Raw genomic sequence first — 17,024 nt, forward strand, 5'->3', positions numbered from 1 at the left:
TGATGACATCATCAGATCTCTTCCTTCTTTCTTTAGAACCCTGCACACTTAGAAACTTTTCGTTAGGGTGCCATTTTTGGTTTCATCCTTTGTTATCATCAAAATCAAGGAATCTGTTGTAGAACAATTTTTGTTCTTACAGTTACTTTCTAAAGAAAATACTTTTTTATTTAGAGAAGAAATATCTTTCTCAAGCTCACTATGAGTTTCAGAAGCAACTACTTGGACTTGTTTAAGGTCCTTGTACTTACTCTAAGGACTCTGGTACTTTTCCAATATTTCAGATAGACAAAATTCTAAGTCATAACGAGATAGTTCAGAAAATACCTCTTCAGAATCGGAGTCTAATTCTGATTTTGTCATTACCTTATTTTCTGGTTCTGTAGAACCTTCTGGATCACCTTGTCTTCTTCTTCGGATGTTGAGTCATCCCATGTAGCCATCATCCCCTTCTTGCCTTTAGAAATATTCCTCTTAGGCCTTTTGTGTTGGTGTAAGCCCTAGAGGCCAATACTTTTGGTACTTGTATCGAATTATTTATTAATTAATAAAAAGGTTTTTTCTTTATTATGGTTGATTAATAAAGTCCCTGGAATAGATAGTCTGTTTGATGTATTAAGTGTGACTTAATCATAAGAGCATATTAAACATAAGGACACTATTCTTAAAGTATCCGTAGTCAAGCTTTAGTGTGAAGTGGGATAACATTAAAGCATTAAGACTATTGATCCGCTGTCGCGCGTGGATCAAAACGAGTAATTTTGTAAAAGCGTAATACAGCGACAATTAAACTCGGATATCGTCTCAAGGATTCTTGTTTGTAATAATTAAACGTAATCGAATGGGGGGTTGATTTGATGTTCAATTACAAAAATGCAGAAAATAAGTGATTATGAAAAGTGATTATTTGAATAAGCTGAAACGAATCAACCCACTATATCATCTTCCGACTTATCATTGATCCCTATAAAATTCCAATTCCCTAAACGGGTCTGATCCTATTCGATTACAAAAACTACTGACAAGCGCAATAACAATTATACGAAGTCTGTCCCTGAATTCCGAGTAAAGCAAACGGATTAAAACTATTGCGAATTAAGCAAACGCAATATGATCGAACGCGATAATGCAAAAGCTACACTAATCACGAAATTGATTCAAAAGCAGACAACAATCAAATTAAAGAATTCTATCATGTAAAAACAATTAAATTAAGCAAGTAATTGTGATTATAGATATAATTCAAAGGAACAGATTAATGGAAAATTATAAAAGAACCTCAAAGTGGCATCCGATTACAGTGAATTGATTCTTGGGAAATTAGTTCTCCATAGTCATTCTTTGCAAGCTCTCAAATTCGTACATGAACCGTGATTTTCCCGTTCAATTCCCAATGGTGTACGGCTGCTAGACCTAGGGGAAAACAAAGACCCGTTTTACAACTCAACTGGGTCGACCCAGCCCACTACAAATGACCCAACAAAAATACAAATAAAATTCTGCAACTTCAACAGACTTTCTGGCCCTGCTACAGTCCAATTCAGCTCTCGACTTCTGAACAAAAGTTGTAGATCTTTTTCTTAGCTTTCCATCGACTGGTAGCACGTCTCAATCCGATACTCCTAGCTCAAGATATGATTTTTCTCGCGAAAGCTGCAAATGCTGAAAATTAAATACGAAAATTAAATAAGTGCAAAAATAACATAAATTATGAAAACACATTAAAACATAAAAATAATCAAAGCAAACCAAAGAAATGCTTGAGTACAAACATGAAAGAACGTGCATCAAAAGGCACTGATCAACTATTATGTTTGTAGACTGATGATCACATCTCATGGATCATGGATAAAGAGTTATCAAGTCTTAAACATAGGTATGAATATTAAGAGTAATATTTATACCGGATTGACCCGCTATGAGAATACTATATAGAAAGTTATGCAAAGTGTCATAAGTTATTCTCATGGTGATAATAGTGTATACCACTCTTCGACCTGAAACTACTATGGATCCTAGATGTAGAGTCGAGTGCTTTATTGTTGATCCAACGTTGTCCGTAACTGGATAACCATAAAGACAGTTGATGGGTACTCCACGAAGCATGTTGAGGGACATGAGTGACCTAGATGGAATTTGCCCATCCTGCGTAACAGGATAAATGTCTATGGGCCCAATATTGAACTGGACAAGGATGACACGGTCTATACCTTGTGTTCAATATAGACATAAGGGCAAAGGAGTAATTATACACATAATTATTATCACAGGAGGTTTTTGTCAGATCACATGATATTTTCGTGTCTTGGGTAGCAGTGATGTGTTGCTAGATACCGCTCACTGTTTATTATGTTAAATGCGTGATTTAATATAATTGCCAACGTCGCGAAAACCTACAGGGTCACACACAAAGGACGGATTGATGAGAAATAGAGTAACTAAGGAACACCGTAAGATACGGTGCACTTAAGTGGAATACGAAATATGGTAAGGTACCAAATACTTAAGTGATTTTGGCATATTATGAGATATGGGCCAAAATACACTTAAGTGGGCTTTTAGCTTGAAGCCCACACAAGTGGTTCTATAAATAGAACCCTTGGGTAGAAGCATTGTCACTCACTCAGACTAAAACTCAAGTGAAGACTTGGAATTTCGTTTCCCTCTCTCTCTCTCACTCAAAGCCTTCATTCGTACCAGCTAGCACTGAGATTGAAGGAACCCGTTCGTGTGGACTGAGTAGAGACGTTGTCATCGTTCAACGTTCGTGATCGCTCCGTGGATTTGTATCCAAGGTTTTGATCGTTACAAGAGATCTGCACCAAAGGTTTGAATCGCCACAAGAGGTAACGATTCTATCATTGATCATGCCCATTCGTAAGGATCACTAAATGGAGAAATTTTTAAATTCCGCTGCGCCTTGGATGGCAATTCTCCTTCATTTTGTCCTTTTTCAGCTTAGGACATTCATTTTTGTAATGGTCTAGATCCTTGCACTTAAAGCAGATAACTTATTTTCCAAATCCTTGCTTCTTCTATCTAGACAAAGAATCAGAACAATCAGCCGTCCTTCTAGCTCCTCTGAACTTTCCTTTCCCATTCTGCCTATGTTTCCAGAGTTTGTTGACCTTCTTATAAATCAAAGATAACTCATCATCATCTTCTAAGTCTTCATCAGAAACTTCTGATTCTTCCTCATCTTGATATGTTGTTGTCTTCTCAGGCTTGGACTTTAACGAAATAGATTTACCTCGCTTCTGAGGTCCATCTTCCTCGAGTTCAATCTCGTGGCTTCTCAAAGAACTAACAAGTTCTTCGATACTAATACTGTTAAGATCACTAGCCAACTTCAAGGCAGTTACCATAGGTCTCCATTTTTAGGGAGACTTTTGATTATCTTCTTGATATGATCAGTCGTAGAGTATCCTTTTTCCAGAACTTTCACTCCTGCAACAAGCATCTAAAATCTTGAGAACATAGTCTCAACAGTTTCATCATCTTCCATTATGAATACTTCAGACTTCTGGATTAAGGCCAAGGCCTTTGTCTCCTTTACTTGAGCATTCCCCTCATGAATCATCCTCGGAGAGTCAAATATGGATTTGGCATAACCTCTTTTTGTTATCTTCTCATACTCAGTATAAGAAATATCATTTAGCAATATAATTTTGGCCTTAGGATGATTTTTGAAATCTTTCTTTTGTTGATCTATCATAACTTTTCTTGCTATATTATTTCCTTTAGCATTAACTGGGTGAACATAGCCATCGACTACAAGATCCCAGAGATCAACATCATATCCAAGAAAGAAACTTTTAGTTCTATCTTTCCAATAATCAAATTTATCACCATCAAATATTGGTGGTTTAGCACTGTAATGATATCTCTCATTATTGTTAACAATGTTAGCAGCGTTAGCAGTGACCGTTGTTTCTCACACAAACTGAATTGGTACTAAACACGGTAAAATGTTGATAAATCTTTTATCACAATCAGAACCGGAGCTCTGATGCCAATTAAAGGTGTGAAAAATAGAAGAAATAGGGGGTTTGAATTGGGTTTTAAAAACAAAAGTTTTTTATCAACTCAAGAACACCACTTAAATGTTAATAACAAAGAGATAAAAAATGCAAGTATTTTTATCATGGTTCGCTTGAAACTCAAAGCTACTCGCGTCGACCCACCAAGCTGATTTTTCCTTATACACAAGGACTTAATCCACTATAATCAACTGATTAAATTAATCACAAAAGAATAATATTTTTTGTCTTCTCAAGGATAAGACTATACCCTAGTCTCCTTAAGGACTCACAAAGAACACTTTTCTTTGCCTTCTTAAGTTTCTGACTCTACCCTAGTCTCCTTAAGGAATGAAACAAACGGTTTGAATAATATTTTGTGTCTTACAAGTTGCTTCTACATAAGTAAAAATTTTACACAAATGATAAATAAGTACTTAAAGAAAAATTGTATATAAAAATGATAGCTTTTCCCAAAGAATTTAGGTTATGTCAAATATTGCAGCGCTTTAGCATTCTCGTTTTTCTTCAAGTCTCTAAGTCCCACTTTGTCGCAACCTGAAAAATACAGTGTGCAAAAAAACAACCGGCGAAAGAAAATGACAGAAGAGTCGCCACCGTGCGTTATTTATCCCAAAGGAGGGAAAGGAAACGCTCGAAGTAAACCTGAAAAGAGAAAAGGAAAAGACAAGGTCTCGCAACCAAATCTTGGGTTCGGGAGTCGGTTATGCGAAGGGAAGGTATTAGCACCCCTACGCATCCGTAGTACTCTACGGGATCCACTTTTGTAGTTCTTGTCTAAAGGGTGTGAGTTTATCTTGTGTTGTTTACTAAAAAAGGGGTTAAATGAAAATGACTCGCGCGGATGTCGCATCCACTGCATACATATCTCATCTGAATATGAGAATCAGAGTCTTCGTAGCTCGGCTGACCTATGGGTTAAGGGGATGTGTGCTCGCTAAGACATCGCGTCTTATGCCTACGTATCTCATCTGGAATGAGAATCAGAGCAAGCCGTAGTTCGGCTAACTACGGGGTTATGGATTGGGTTTTGGACGAACGACGTCGCTACGCAATCTACCGGATGCTCGACCTTTGGAGACTTACTCACTTGTAGTAGAAGGAGTAAACGTGTGTTTAGGAGAAGAAAAATCAATGAAGGATTAGGGTTTGGGATGCTCATGCAAAAGGGCAGTCCTTGACGAAGGAACCGCGCTACCTGCGGGGATACGAACACATACAAAACAAACATGTATAAAGTAAATGTGCCAACAAGGCAATCAGAATAAATCTCCCAAATGGTATCCCACAAGCAAAGTGGAATATCCAGCGAGCTATCCCTGCAAAAGTCATGTGAGCCTTCACAAAAACTCAACAAAAGGGTTAGTGAAACAAGATAAGGATTAGGAGAAAACATGCTATGACAAACGTAAGTCAGATTAGAGCAAAACAGTATGGTTTTTCATGGATAACAGTATGGTTTCAGAAACCTGAAACCCTATGGCATACACTTCAGAAATTAAACGATTAAGCATTCAAGGCATTATTTATACATTCATACATAATTATGAACCCGTGGGCAAAAACCTAATGAAATTCATCCTTCATACCTCAAACATTAAGAGTATTCAACTTCAAAGCACAAAGGTAATGGGAATAAGGGCAAACCTGATTGGAGAGCTTGATTGAAATTGAGTTGCACCCGTGAGGTTTACAAAACAATCTTAGGGTTTATATGAGAGGGAATTGGTTCTTTGCAGATGAGTTCCCTTCAGTCTCTGGAGGCTGCTCTGAGTTCTCTGTCAGGTAGTCTCTCTCTAGGTTTTGTCCAGGATTTTGTTCCAAGGAAACCTCAGAGTGTTTTGCTTCTCTTCCTTTTTCTGTCTGTTTTGTTTCAATGAAACTCTAGTATTTATAGGCTAATATTGGTAGCTTAGTGGGCTTTTGAGAGAGGTCCAAGTTTGAGATTTTTTCTTTTATTTATTTATTTAATTTTTTTTTCATTTTTTTTCGGGAAAAATGAAGGGTAAATTTTGGGGTATTACAGCTGCCCCTATTCAATCAACTGGAGACCTGGAAAGAAGATAGCAGCGGCTTTCGTGCTTTCGAGGTATCAAGGGATTGAATACAATAAAAGCCCGAAAATTTGCACTGAAGTGAAGTGAAGTAACAATGCCTGTCAGAATCGGCAAAGAGGTGGTCTTGAAAGAAGAATCCGTCTGGTACGGTGAGAGTCAGTCTGAATACCGAAAAAGAATGTTAAGCTGGATACCAAAATAAATGGTAACACAGAAATAACCATGGCCTGAATGCCGCTCATTAGTCTGAATACTGGAAATGACTTCGATCTGAACATCGGAAGATATGAGATTATTAATATCGGTCTGAACACCGAGAGGCTGGCTTGAATGCCACAAGTTGCGTCGACCTGAACGTCGGAAACTTCTTCGATCTGAACTTCGGAAAATTGGCCTGAATGCCACAAGTTGCATCGACCTGAACGTCGGAAACTTCTTCGATCTGAACATCGGAAAACTGGCCTGAACGCCACAAGTTGCATCAACCTGAACGTCGGAAACTTCTTCGATCTGAACATCAGAAAACTGGCTTGAACGCCACAAGTTGCATCAACCTGAACGTCGGAAACTTCTTCGATCTGAACATCAGAAAATTGGCCTGAATGCCACAAGTTGCATCAACCTGAACGTCAGAAACTTCTTCGATCTGAACATCGGAAAACTGGCCTGAACGCCACTTCGGTCTGAATACCGGAAACTTCATGTCTGTCAGCATCGGCAGAAATAGGGAACGATAATAGAGGCGACGCATGGGCCAATGACACTTGCTGGGGATAACAAAGGTAAGTCATGAACAATCTTCAGTCTGAGTACTGGAAACAACTTCTAGATTATCACTTGGGATACCGAGAATGTTTTATGCTTACATGCGTATGTTTGAATTTTTCAATGGCGTAATGCTCCATGAAAATGGAAATGCTACGCGATTTGGGAGGATGCAATGCAATATGATTCTACATGCATGGATGCGAAATGCTAGGGAGAATGCCAAGCTGAGGCAAGGGGATCTGCTGGGGAAATGATCACCATCTTCTGGACCCTGGCAAGCCTGCTGGAGATGCACAGCGCAAAGAATTCTGTGGGGAAATGACCCGCCACACGGTGTTCTAGCAATGACGAAATACCGAGATTCTGACTGGGGAGAGAACGACACTGAAAATCTGCTGTTGGGGAAAGCGATAGTGGTTCTGGCAACCACGATCTGCGAGAGATGACTCAGCAGGGGAAGCAAACACCGATACGGTACCGAGGTTCTACTTCAAGGAAAGAAACCATGGATCTGGCATTGGGATTATCGATTTGGCCTCGAACTCTGAGGAGCATCCGCTTCTGCTAGAAAGATACAGTCTGGCACTGTCAACTCCGCTGGGGGTATATAGTCTGACACTGTCAACTCTACTGGGGAGTGTATAATCTGAAACCATCGCTTGGGGGGAGGTACAGTGGTGAGAACCTGCTGGGGATTGAAGAATCCAACGCTTTGATCAACTCTGCAGGGATAAGATACCGAATTCGTCTGTTGGCGGAAAACACTCACGATCATCTGCAGGGGATTTTAAGGAAATGCCCTGAGGGTACCTGTTCTGAATAGACGATCCAAAGCACTTAAAATTTACAGCAATTTTAAATGTTTATTAAGCATGTACCTGTAAAGCTCTTATGTGTCATGATGCAATGTTTATCAAAAAATTCGGACGTCATTTTTGCAAACAAAACAGAAAAATGAAAATGAAAACAAAGATATACTGAATAACATGATTTTATTGATTGAACGACCTCTGAATAGGCATTTACATCAGGAAGTAATCCCTGGAAAGAGGTAATCGCACAAAAGATAAAAACAGAAATTAATCTAATGGCAATGTGAAATGGATTTCTATTGGGTTCCAATTCTGCTATGACTTGCTCGTCTTCAAGATCCTCCAGATGATCAGCTTTCTGAAAGAGTGATTGGATTGTTTCCTATCCTTCAAAAGTTTCCAGTCATTGACACGAGATGAGATTCAGAACTACTCAGAACGCAGTCATTCGCTTAATCCCTAACTTTTGCCTGGATCGCCCTTTTCGGGTTTTCAATCCACCGGGATACCCATTTTTGCCTAAGTTGCCTTTTCAGGTTTTCAACTTACCGGGTGTACAATCTTTTCACTTTTAATCCCTAATTTTTACCCGAACCTTTTTCATTTTCTTGGTTCGCCGGGATGCCCACTTTTTCCTGGACTACTCTTTTTATTGTCCAGCGGGTCTATTTCATGCGAAGCATTTTTTAACTGCGTCTGAGTTCACCGGGGAAGTGAAGTTTTCACCATCCATCGTTGCAAGCATTAAGGCCCCACCATCAAAAACCTTGGTGACAATATACGGTCCATCATAGTTAGGAGTCCACTTGCCCCTCTGATCTGTCTGAGGAGGAATGATCCTTTTCAACACCAAATCTCCGACCTGGAAGCATCGAGGACGCACTTTCTGATCAAAGGCTCTCTTCATCCGACTTTGATACAACTGCCCATGACAAATGGCTGCCATTCGCTTCTCTTCGATAAGACTCAACTCATTAAACCTTGTCCGAATCCATTCAGCTTCGTCTAACTTGACATCCAACAGGACTCTTAGAGAAGGAATCTCCACTTCAACAGGTAGGACTGCTTCCATACCATACACAAGGGAGTAAGGGGTTGCCCCGGTCGATGTACGTACTGAAGTACGGTACCCATGCAAGGCGAAGGGTAGCATCTCATGCCAATCTCTGTACGTAACGACCATCTTCTACATAATCTTCTTTATGTTCTTATTTGCCGCTTCAACAACACCGTTCATCTTAGGGCGGTAAGGGGAAGAATTGTGATGCTGAATGTTGAAGTTCTGGCGCAACTCCTTCATCATTTTGTTGTTGAGATTAGAACCATTATCAGTAATGATTCTTTCGGGAATCCCATAACGACAAATGATTTCTTTCTTGATGAATCGGGCGACCACATGTCTGGTGACCTTCGCAAATGACGCTACTTCGACCCACTTGGTGAAATAGTCGATGGCAACAAGGATGAAGCGATGCCCATTGGAAGCGGTCGGCTCAATCTTTCCAATCATATCGATGCCCCACATAGCAAAAGGCCACGGCGAAGACATCACATTCAAAGGATTCGGCGGCACATGCACCTTATCAGCATAAATCTGGCATTTATGGCACTTCCGAGCATATTTGAAACAATCAAATTCCATGGTCATCCAGTAATATCCCGCTCTCAACAATTTCTTAGCCATTGCATGTCCGCCGGCATGAGTACTGAAGGAGCCTTCATGAACTTCCTGCATTGACATGTCTGCTTCGTGTCTGTCCACGCATCTGAGCAAAACCATGTCGAAGTTCCTCTTATACAGAGCATCGTCTTTGTTCAAGAAGAAACTGCCTGCCAATCTTCTCAAAGTCTTTCTATCATTGTTGGATGCCCCTGCAGGGTACTCTTGATTCTTTAGAAAGCACTTGATGTCGTGATACCAGGGCTTGTCATCAACTAATAGTTCAGCAGCAAACACATACGCGACCCTGTCGAGGCGCCTAACATCGATCCTGAGAGCATAGTTCCACCAAATCACCTTGATCATGGAGGATAGAGTAGCAAGAGCATCTGCCATCTGGTTCTCATCACGAGGTATATGATACAACTTTACTGTTGTGAAGAAAGTCAACAGTCTTCTCGTGTAATCTCTGTAGGGGACCAGAGTAGGCTGGAGAGTGTTCCAATCACCATTCACTTGATTGATTACCAGAGCTGAATCTCCGAAGATGTCCAAAGTCTTGATTCTCAAATCAATGGCTTGCTCAATACCCAAGATACAAGCTTCATACTCAGCTTCATTATTGGTGCACTCGAAAGTCAGACGAGCGGTGAAAGGCATGTGGGCACCTTTCGGAGTTGTAATGACAGCACCAATTCCACTTCCTCTGGCGTTGACTGCCCCATCAAACATTAAAGTCCACTTTTCGTCTGGATCAGGTCCTTCTTCAACAACTGGATCTTCACAGTCTTTCATCTTGAGGAACATGACGTCTTCATCTGGAAAATCAAACTTCATCGGCTCATAATCTTCAACCGGCTGTTGAGCAAGATAGTCTGACAGAATACTCCCCTTGATGGCTTTCTGGGAAGTATACTAGATGTCGTACTCTGTCAGTACCATTTGCCAACGAGCAACTCTTTCGGTGAGAGTTGGCTTCTCAAATATATACTTGACTGGATCCATTTTGGAGATCAGTAAGGTTGTGTGAGACAGCATGTATTGTCTCAATCGCTTAGCAGCCCATGCAAGTGCACAACATGTCTTTTCAAGCATCGAGTATCTCGACTCGCAATTTGTGAATCTCTTACTCAGGTAGTAGATGGCATGCTCTTTCCTACCTGTCTCGTCGTGTTGACCGAGAACACAACCCATGGAATTGTCTAGTACCGTCAAATACATAATCAGCGGTCTCCCTGGGACCGGAGGCATAAGGATAGGAGGATTATGCAAATACTCTTTTATCTTCTCGAACGCCCTTTGACAATCATCATTCCACCTAATAGCCTGATCTTTTCTCAACAATTTGAATATTGGCTCACACGTGGCTGTTAGGTGAGAGATGAACCTTGCAATGTAGTTCAACCTCCCTAAGAAACCACATAATTGTTTCTCTGTTCTTGGCTCAGGCATTTCCTGTATCGCTTTCACTTTGGCCGGATCCACCTCAATTCCTTTTCCGCTAACAACAAAACCTAGTAGTTTTCCAGATCTCACCCCAAAAGTACACTTGTTCGGATTAAGCCTCAGCTTGAATTTCCTCAAACGCTCAAACAGTTTTTGCAAATTCGCCAAATGTTCTTCTTCCGTCTAAGATTTGGCAATCTTATCATCAACATAAACCTCGATTTCATGATGAATCATATCATTGAACAGAGTCACCATCGCTCGCTGATATGTTGCTCCGGAATTTTCAGACCAAACGACATCACCTTGTAGCAGAAGGTGCCCAATGGGGTTATGAATGTTGTCTTCTCCATGTCTTCTGGTGCCATCTTAATTTGATTATAGCCAGAAAAGCCATCCATGAAGGAGAATACCGAGAACTGAGCCGTGTTATCCACCAAAACGTCAATGTGAGGTAAGGGGAAATCATCTTTAGGACTAGCCCTGTTCAGATCCCGGTAGTCAACACACATCCGTACCTTTCCATCCTTCTTAGGTACCGGAACGATATTTGCAACCCATGGCGGATAATTTATGACTGCTAGAAACCCTGCATCCAACTGTTTTTGCACTTCTTCCTTTATCTTGACAGCCATCTCTGGTCTTGTTCTTCTGAGCTTCTGCTTGACCGGAGGGCAACCTTCTTTGAGCGGCAAGCGATGTACCACGATGTCTGTGTCAATCCCTGGCATGTCCTGATAAGACCAAGCGAAGATGTCAACATACTCTTGCAGCAATTCAATCAACCCCTTCTTCACATTGTCTTCCAAAGCAACCCCTATCTTGATTTCTCTCTTGGCGTCCTCGGTGTCGAGATTAATCACTTCAACAGACTCTTGATGCGGTTGAATGACCCTTTCCTCTTGTTTTAATAACCTGGTAAGTTCTTCAGGGACTTCACAGTCTTCATCACCCTCTTCTTCAGCTTGAAAGATTGGATTTTCAAAGTCGAAGCGAGCCATATCAGAACTGTTATCAATAGGATCCGGTGATGTGCATTCCTCCAGACAAGTGGCTTGGACAATCTCCTCATAAGACCAATTGTTGAGAACTTCACCCGGGATCCTCGGACGCACCCAGTTATCGATGTCGCAATTACTATCCCCATCTTCATTGTTGACCGCAGAGACTAATTTGACTTCTCCTTCAACCATGTTAACGTTGGCTCCACCATGCTGGGGCATGGGATTGTTGACGACATTAGGAGCTGGTGCAAAGTTAACGGCCTTTGAATCAATGAGGTCCTGAACTACGTGCTTAAAAGCTTTGCAGTTCTCAATATTGTGGCCAGGTGCCCCAGAGTGGAAGCTACACCTAGCGTTGGTGTCATAACCCACTGGAAGCCTACCAACGGGAGGAGCCAGAGTGCGCAACTGCACAAGTTGTAGTTGTTAAAGACTAGAAAGCAATTGAGCGTACGATATTGGAAGAGTGTTGAAACACCGATCCATCGTCCTTGGCCTCAGTTGATAGGCGGGTCTGTTACCCGGTTGTTGTGGTTGGTACTGAGCTGGTTGACGCTGTGGTTGTTGTTGTTGTAGTGGTGCTGCAGCTGGAATGGTCACAGCCGCAACATACGGTTGCTGATGATAGTTCTGAAAGTTATTCCTCCGGTTATCCCTGTTCTGATAAGAAGATATGGCACTTGCATCTCCTTCTCTCCTCTTCTGTCCCTGAATGAACGACTTCTTCACCCCTGATGAGGATCCACCTCCACTCTGGGTCTTGTATGTCCTCAAGTAATTCTCCACCCTCTCTCCGGTAGAGACTACATCAGCAAAATTGGAGGCATTGCAACCCACCAGGCGCTCCAAATAAGGTCCTGGCAGAGTGTTCATGAACATGTTAGCCATTTCCTTCTCCAACATAGGAGGTTGAACACGGGAAGCTGTCTCCCTCCAGCGTTGAGCGTATTCTCTGAAGCACTCATTGCTTTTAAGAGACAGATTTTGAAGTTGAGTTCTGTCCGGAGCCATGTCTGCATTATACTGATACTGCTTCACGAAAGCCTCAACCAAATCCCTCCAGCAACGGATGTGGGCTCTGTCCAGCCTCATATACCATTCCAGGGATGCCCCAGCTAGGCTGTCCTGGAAAAAGTACATAAGCAACTTTTCGTCATCGGAGTATGCAACCATTTTACGGAAATAGGCTTGCACATGGGTCTTCGGGCAAGAGTTGCCATTGTATTTGTCAAATATCGGGACCTTGAATTTCGGTGGCACTCTCACACCTGGGACCAACTCCAAGTCAGCAACATCTACTCCCAGAGGATTCTGTCCTTCCACTGCCTTCAACCTCTCTTTCAATCTTCTAAACATGGGGTCCACACCATGACCCATTGATCACACTAAAATTTACGTATTTTTGACTCCGATTTCACATGCATTCTAGTTATTTTATTGTCATTTTGTTGTGTTATTTCTGTGTTTTCCTTTGTTTACAGGTTTTTACTTTAATCGGAGCCTCGATCGAGAAAAGGAGTGAAAAAGGGCTAAAAACCCTAAAATTCAGCATTTTGTGCTTATGGCCTACCCCATGGCGGGCGCCACAGACCAAGCCATGACGTGTCCAAGTCCAACTTCCTCAACTCCCACGTTTCCCCACTTCATCCACTAAGGCGCCCCACTTTGTGCTTGTGGCGAGCGCCATAGCCTTGTGGCGGGCGCCACAAGAAGGAAACGGTTTCCTCTATTTTCAAGTTGAAGGGCATCCAAGTAAATTCCACCTTTTTTATTTGCTTATAAATAGAAACGCGAATTCAGTTTTACAATCACCCAAACTTAGAGCAGACGAAGATCCGAACGTTGGAACAAGGCGAAATCAGAAGCAACTTTGTTTCACTTAGGCATATATTCAGTTTTATAAAGTGGTAATCGCTTCGCATTGGAGTGTTACCACAATTGGGTAATTAAGTCTGTGATAGAGTCTGTACTCGAGTTTGGAGCACTTTGGAAGGAAGTTAATCCTGCCGCCATTTTCTTTTCCGCATTGCAATTTACTCAGCCCTCCGATTGGAGCAGGTTTTTATTACTCGCCTTTACTTTATTTATTTCCCGCACTCGCCTTTACTTTATTTATTTCCCGCATTCGCTTTTACTTTATTTATTTCTCGCACTCGCCTTTACTTTATTTATTTCCCGCACTCGCTTTACTTTATTTATTTCCCGCACTCGCTTTACTTTATTTATTTCCCGCACTCGCTTTTACTTTTATTTATTTCGTCGCACTCGCTTTAAATTATTTATTTTCCGCACTCGCACTACTTTTATTTATTTTAATGCACTTTTACTTTACCATGTCTAGCTAAATTTATAAGGCTAGAATGTAAGGATCGTAATTAAACCAGTAATCCGTACAAATGTTTGTAGAAACACTTAAGGGCTATTTTAACTTTCAACTTAAGTTTTCCCGTACTTCAATTCCGTTGGGTAAGATCGAAAGTCGTCCAACGTCTTTATAAACTTAATTGTTTTTAACTATTTCAAAAACAGCGAAAGCGCTTTGTCTAGTTCATTAGGAGTTTTTAACATTAAGAAGAAAAGAGATTTTAAAACTATTTTCGGACGCGTTTATAAGTTTAGAGTCTGGTTCGTAAGAACCTCTTTTGGTTAAGAAATCCAGGTTATAATACTTTATAACTTAGTCAAGATACTATATTTCTTAAAAATAGGTTTACTACTCTAACGCAATGCGCGCCTTTTTATAAGTGACAATAAGAGGGTTTGATTAGGGGGTACAACTCGGTTCTGAATACGCGAAAGCGACAGTTCCCGTTAAATTAGTTCTTCTCAAAGTAGGCAACATTGCCCATAAGTAGTTCTATTAACAAGTACTTGGATTATCAATTAATTACGTGAATTACATTCGACCCTGTCTTTATTAATTATATTTTATTTCAGTACTTTATTTTTCAATTGCACACTACAAAAAATACCTATTTTAATTGCCTTTGATAAACACCATAACAACAGATAATGATAGATTGACACTTGGTCTCTGTGGTTCGATAATCTTTTATATTACTCTGACGCGTTCGTACACTTGCGAACACCGCATTAAGTTTTCCAACACATCAAGTTTTTGGCGCCGTTGCCGGGGACCAATTTCGTCAAATTTCATTTTCCTGTTGTTATATCGTTTAGACTTAGGTTATTTCCCGTCGGTCGATGCGAAGAACTCGCAGCACCGGAAGTTTAAGTTTAGTTTACCCTCTGGCGGAACCTGAACATTACGCTCGCGCACGTTTATTCTTTCATAGAATTAAGAGAGCTATGGCCGAAGATCAAAACCAAAGACCTCTTAAGGACTTCGCTCAACCATCTAATGAAGAACCTAGTTCTAGTATAGTAAACCCAACTATCCCAGCCAATAATTTTGAACTTAAACCATCCCTGTTGCAACTAGTGCAACAGAGACAATTCGCGGGTCTCGCTACCGAGAACCCAAACCAACATTTAAAAATATTTCTTCAATTAGCAGATACTTTTAAAACCAATGGAGCTTCTCCTGACGCAATACATTTAAGATTATTTCCTTTTTCCCTCCGAGATAAAGCCCTATCATGGTTAGATTCCCTTCCACCCAATTCCATTCCGACTTGGGATAACCTTAGAAGAGTTTTTCTTGCTAGATATTTTCCCCCGAGTAAGACCGCCGTTCTTCGAAACCATATAACTAGATTTACCCAAAACCAAGGAGAATCGTTGTTCGAAGCTTGGGAGAGATACAAAGAGTTGTTACGAGCATGCCCACATCATGGCTTAGAAAATTGGTTAATCATTCAAACCTTCTATAATGGACTTCATTATAACACAAAGATGACCATCGACGCTGCCGCAGGCGGTGCTCTGATGAACAAACCTTATCCTGAAGCTAGTGCCCTCATCGAAGACATGGCTCAAAACCATCAATCATGGGGAGTCGAACGAGCGACAGTAGAGAAGAAGGAAGCCCAAGGAGGAGTGCATGAACTAAGCTCTATAGACATGATGCAAGCTAAAATGGACACATTAGCCCTTAAGGTCGAGCATATGTGCATAAACCCGAATACTGTAGCCGCAGTTTCGTCGGATTGTGAGATATGTGGAACCCAAGGACACCAATCCACAGAATGCAGTCTATTAAACGAAACCCACTCCGAGCAAGTGAACTACACCCAAGGGAACCCATACGCGAATACCTATAACCCTGGATGGAGGAATCACCCTAACTTCTCCTATAGAAATAATAACCCTATTCAAAATAATGCACCTCCGAGACCTAGTTATCAAGCCCCTAGATCAAATCAACCTATGCAACCTGTACCACCAAAACCGAGCCTTGAGAAAATTATGGAAGATTTTATCACCGCTCAAACCCAACAAAATAAGGAGTTCATGAACCAAAACATTCATGTTAACGAATTGATTACTCAGTTAGGAACCAAGGTTGACCAAATAGTTACTCATACCAAGATGCTTGAAACCCAGATCTCTCAGGTGGCTTTAAACCAAGCCCCTCAGACTACACCTGGAGGACAATTCCCTGGACTACCTCAACAAAATCCGAGAGGACAAGCCAATGCCATTACCCTAAGAAGTGGGAACGCTTATGATGAGCCACCAAACCCAAGATTGAGTGAACCCGAAACTTCTAAGGAATGTACTAAACCCCCGGACGAAGTGAAGGAACCAGAGGAATCTGAAAACCAGGAAGGCCGAGATAAAGGAGAAGAACCTAAAGATAAAATTTACGTACCGCCCCCGCCATATAAACCACCTATACCATATCCCCAAAGACTCAAACAAACCCAGATCAATAAACAGTATCAAAAATTTATTAAAGTTATAGAAAAACTTCATGTAGAAATCCCTTTCACAGAAGCCATCACCCAAATACCTTCTTATGCAAAGTTTCTGAAAGACATCCTTACCAACAAACGAAGACTTGACGATCCGAAGCCTTTGGAATGTAATGCAATTTCCGAGGACAAATTAGCAAAGAAAGATAAAGATCCTGGAAATTTCTCCATTCCTTGCCTTTTGGGTAATCATGTCATCGATAAAGCTTTTCTAGACTTAGGAGCTAGTGTGAGCTTAATGCCTCTAGCAGTTTGTGAGAGATTAAACTTAGGAGAATTACAACCCACTAAGATGTCACTTCAGTTAGCCGATAGATCTGTTAAATATCTGATAGGCATTTTAGAAGATGTTCCTGTTAG

General features: G+C 41.0%; 1 non-coding gene across 1 annotated transcript; it reads right to left on the reverse strand.

Annotated features, from left to right (window-relative positions):
* Window positions 1-15,480: 15,480 nt before the first annotated feature.
* Window positions 15,481-15,587, reverse strand: LOC127099632 (small nucleolar RNA R71). The gene has a single exon (XR_007794114.1). It is a non-coding gene; the product is annotated as a small nucleolar RNA R71 (small nucleolar RNA).
* Window positions 15,588-17,024: the final 1,437 nt, after the last annotated feature.

The sequence above is a fragment of the Lathyrus oleraceus genome, chromosome 6 (assembly GCF_024323335.1).
Source record: "Lathyrus oleraceus cultivar Zhongwan6 chromosome 6, CAAS_Psat_ZW6_1.0, whole genome shotgun sequence".
Classification (NCBI taxonomy): domain Eukaryota; kingdom Viridiplantae; phylum Streptophyta; class Magnoliopsida; order Fabales; family Fabaceae; genus Lathyrus; species Lathyrus oleraceus.